Genomic DNA, 5,027 nt, shown 5'->3' on the forward strand with positions numbered 1-5,027 from the left:
TGGTTTTGGACATGTGTTCAGAATTCTATAAGCAGGGGAAAAATAACAATAATGGATTCCTAAGTTACAATGGTTGCTATTTGCAATAAATTATGTTATAAGCAATTATTTTATAAGATCCTTATATAATCAGTAAAATATGCAATAAAATTATAAAGATGCTGAAACTCCTATCAAGTTTAGTTATATCAAGATTCTCACAAAAAGATGCCACATTTCATTTATTTAGAAAAAAAGAACAATGATATTATCAAGATAGATAATTTTGAATTCTGATTTACAAACATTCAGTGAGTGAGTTCCTAAAGCTATGTATTCCAATAGGGTACAGATATTTGAACTGAAAGTGAATATTTCTCTTGATCCCAACAAGCTTTGGGTGTCTTAACCACACTGAGAATTTTCCACATAGTACTCAAATTGATTGACAGGTTTGTAGATCAACAATGTTTTTCTTTTAACCTTACATCATTTCTCTTCCAAGGTTATCTCAGCCCCAGAGATTCACTGACACTTGGGGGAATGGTAGTTTTATTTATTGATTTTTGAACAGTTTAACTTTGTGACCACTACCTCTTGATAAGTGCTTAAGGTAGGATTGGCCTTAGACCCCAATATAATAGCTAGTTGGAATATAAAGATCAGAATATCCTAATCTCTGTCTGCATCCCTTCCTTCCCTGAGACTCCTTATGGTGCAATGCCCACTAATAAGGATTTCTCCTTTAGAAGCAGTGTCTTTGAAAGTTTCTCTCAGAGAAGTAACAGATTAGGTATCTGACACATTATTGTGAAATAATTTATTAGATCTCTTTCCTTCATTGTTGGGAAGGAAGATCCCAACCATCAAGAATGCACTGGACACCTGGGGCTAAGGCATTACACAGGGGCCAAAGAACACTCAAAAGGGACGCAGGGGAACTCGAGGGATCAACATTGCATCCTTCGTAGTTTGGCGAAGGGCTGAATCACCTCTGAACAAAAGTAACCTCTCTAATCAACAGCTGCGTCCATGGAGTGCACATCTAAAGGACAATTATTTCAGACTGGAATGTACAACACTAAATAGCTTATTTTTCCTTCTTCTTTTTCCATTGAGGTTATAAAATCCTAAATCCAAATTCCAAGACAAAGGTCCTTAATAAGAGGAAATTCCTCTGGCATTGAATAGGGAAGATTAGCAATGGCTATTATCCCTTTTTATAATCATGTAGCTACTTATAACACAATGAAAGAAGACCCCCTGCCTTGCTCACATTGTAAACACATGGGAAAGAATGGGATCACATGCCCAGGCAGGTCTGCGTGTGCTTGAAGGGTATTGCAAGATCCTTGCACACCCACCACTGATTTGGCTTGGCATTTGCACCATTCAGGTCACTCTAGATCTGTTTTAACAAATGGAAGAAAAGACTGAGGACCTAGGAGCCCCCAGGGTTATTCCCTCTGTGGTTCCAAGGTAGCTCTATGACATCAATGAATGCTTTACTAAGAGGAATAACAAAAACATAATATTTATTGAACATTCATTATATGCCTGGCACTTTACATTTATCTGAGTTAATTTTGGCAACCATTCTGGTAGTTATGCTTATTATCTTCATTCTGCAGATGCAGAAATAGGCAAGGAAAAGCTATATGCAGAAATAGGCAAGGTGACACAGCTAGTAAGCAGCTGAAAAGGGATTTGGACTTTAGCAGTATACCTACATTGTCCACACTTTTCGCCATTAAAGTAAGTTGTCAGTAGATGAACAGAACTCAATGAAGTGGAGGTGGCTATTGATGCAATTGAGCAGTTTATCGAGGAGTAAAACTTCTAATTGGATACAGCACTTGCATTGCCAGTATCAAAACATTGTAAAGGAAAGATGAAAAATGTCATCAATAGTTCAACACTTTGGAAGCATTTGTATATTTTACATCACAGAGACAAAATACCCAGATGGGAGATTGAATATTTGATTTTGCATCTGGGTGTTCTGGCAAAATAGAAAGCAAGAAAAGTGATTTCTATTTGGTTATTTTTAATTTGTGGTGATATCAGCACCCTATAAACTGAAGGAGAGAAACTCAATGGTAGTGGTCCTACTGTATCTGTTTTGTGCTGAAATGCACTTGCAACTGGAATTGTTTGCTTTAATATATTTCAGTGGGGCAGCCTCAGCAAAATTGTAAAAGTTAGACTCATCTTTGATGTTCTTCTGCATCTTCAGGGATGCACTACCCTTTTGTCCCTACCAGGTGAAAGTTGACTTCATGTTTTATATATCCTCCATTCGCAGCATACTCTTATAAATAAGCCATTTGTAATAACATATAAAAAGGGCCAAAATTTTAAGTAACTGTAGGACAGAAGTGATGGTAGAATTTTATGTACCTGTCATAGGTGACAAATTTGTGAGGAGAGAGGACTTCTGAGCCCCTTACACACCCTCTAAAGTACCACCAAATTATATGATTTCCAGACTTGTAAGTCTTTTTTTTTTTTTTTTTTTGAGACGGAGTCTCGCTCTGTCGCCCAGGCTGGAGTGCAGTGGCGGGATCTCAGCTCACTGCAAGCTCCGCCTCCCGGGTTTACGCCATTCTCCTGCCTCAGCCTCCTGAGTAGCTGGGACTACAGGCGCCCGCCACTTCGCCCGGCTCATTTTTTGTATTTTTTTAGTAGAGACGGGGGTTTCACCGTTTTAGCCAGGATGGTCTCAATCTCCTGACCTCATGATCCACCCGTCTCAGCCTCCCAAAGTGCTGGGATTACAGGCTTGAGCCACCGTGCCCGGCCCAGACTTGTAAGTCTTAAAACCCCTGTACAGGAAAACCACAGTGATAAAATAAAATCAAAGACTGATTAATTTCTAATTATGTAACTTAAAAGAATGGGGATACAAAGACTACACATGGTAATGGTTTAGACTAGAAGTATTTCTTTGAGAATAATCAGCAAGCTAAATACTTTATGCCACTTTCTTCCAAAGGCAGTAATTTAAGACCCTCTGTAAAGGTTATGGCAATGCCAGTTACTATAAAGCATAATCTGTTTCTCTCTCTTGTTCTCTTTCAATTGTCCTAGAAATACAACTACTCAACCCTGTTGTAGCATGGAAACGCTTACAGACAATATGCAAACAAATGAGTAGAGTTGTTTTTCAAAAAAAACTTTATTTACAAAAACAGAAAGTCAGCCTACTGCCATAGACTGTTGCCCCTTTCTCTACAAGTGCTATTTTAGATTGTATATTTGAGTCCAGTGACCCATTTTGAATTAAATTTTATATATGGTGCAAGGTATGGATCACAGTTTATTTTCTTGCATATTGATATCAAATTGTGCAGTAACATTTGTTGAAAAGACTGTCCTTTTTCCATTGACTTGCCTGCGTACCTTTGTCAAAAATCAGTTGTCCATGCACTTGTGGATCTCTTTCTGAACTTGCTACTCTGTTCTGTTGATTTATTTGCCTATTTTTAGGCTACAATTACATTGCTCTGTAAGTATATAATGAATCTCAAAATAAGATAGCATTAGCTCTCCAAGTTTGTTCATTAACTCCTGGCTACTTTTAAGATTTTTCTCTTCATTGCTGGTTTTAAGCAATTTGATTTTGATGTGCTTTGTTGTACTTTTCTCGTGTTGTCATGCTTGAGGTTCATTGAACTTCTTAGATCTCTGGGTTTACAGTTTTCATCAGATTTGGAATTTATTTTTTTGGCCATTATTTCTTCAAATATCTTTTCCGTTCTCTTCTCTGGGGCATGAATTGCATATATATTAGGTTCCTTGAAGTTATTTCAGAGCTCACTAATGATCAGTTCTTCTCATTCTCTGGATTCTTTTTTATTGCTTTGCTGCATTTTGGGAAGTTTTCATTGCTACGTCTTCAAGTTCATTAATCTTTTTATCTTCAATACATAGTCTGCCATTAACTCCTAGCAGGGAATTTTTTTACAACATAAATTGTGGCTTTCATTTGGAGATGTTTTATTTGAATCTGTTTAACTATCTTTTATGTCTCTGCTTACCTTTATGCACCTGTTTAATATAATTATAATAACTCATTTAACCTCCTTATCTGCTATCATCTAGGTTAATTTCAATTGTTTAATTTTTCTCCTCATTATTAGTTGCACTTTCTTATTTCTTTTCTTTTCTTTTTTTTTTTTTTGAGACGGAGTCTCGCTCTGTCGCCCAGGCTGGAGTGCAGTGGCCAGATCTCAGCTCACTGCAAGCTCCGCCTCCTGGGTTTACGCCATTCTCCTGCCTCAGCCTCCCGAGTAGCTGGGACTACAGGCGCCCACCACTTCGCCCGGCTAGTTTTTTGTATTTCTTTAGTAGAGACGGGGTTTCACCGTGTTAGCCAGGATGGTCTCGATCTCCTGACCTCGTGATCCGCCCGTCTCGGCCTCCCAAAGTGCTGGGATTACAGACTTGAGCAAACGCGCCTGGCTCTTATTTCTTTTTATGAATAGAAATTTGTGAATTTTACCTTGTTGATGCAATAGATAGATAGATGCTGGATAGAGAGAGAGATTGATTGATTTATATATATTCCTATAAATATTTTTGAGTTTTGTTCTGGGCCACAGTAAATTTGCTTAGAAATGGTTTGATCCTTTCAGGCTTTGCTTTTAAGAAATATTAGGCAGAATCAAAACTGTGATAAGTTTAGCACTGCTTATTCACAACTAATGAGTCAAGACCCTTCTGAGTACTCTATCCAAGGCCCCATGAACTATGAGGTTTTCCAGTGTAACTGGTGGAAAAAAGCATTGTTTCTGGTCCCGTGTGAGTGCTAGGTACTGTTCCCTATACTCTTCTCTGATGATTCTTTTCTCTGTCTCTGGTAGTTTCCTTACACATATGATCCTGTCATCCAATCAGTACTCTGAATACTCTGGAGTTCTCTCTTCATGTGAAGAAGGCAGCCTTGAGGGTTGGCTTATACAGGCTTGGCTTCTTTGGGTACTCATGAGTATCTATAGGAGTCATGTGTTTGCATGTGACTTCAAACTTCTTTTTTTTTTTTTTTT

The sequence above is a fragment of the Piliocolobus tephrosceles genome, chromosome 12 (assembly GCF_002776525.5).
Source record: "Piliocolobus tephrosceles isolate RC106 chromosome 12, ASM277652v3, whole genome shotgun sequence".
NCBI classification, from domain to species: domain Eukaryota; kingdom Metazoa; phylum Chordata; class Mammalia; order Primates; family Cercopithecidae; genus Piliocolobus; species Piliocolobus tephrosceles.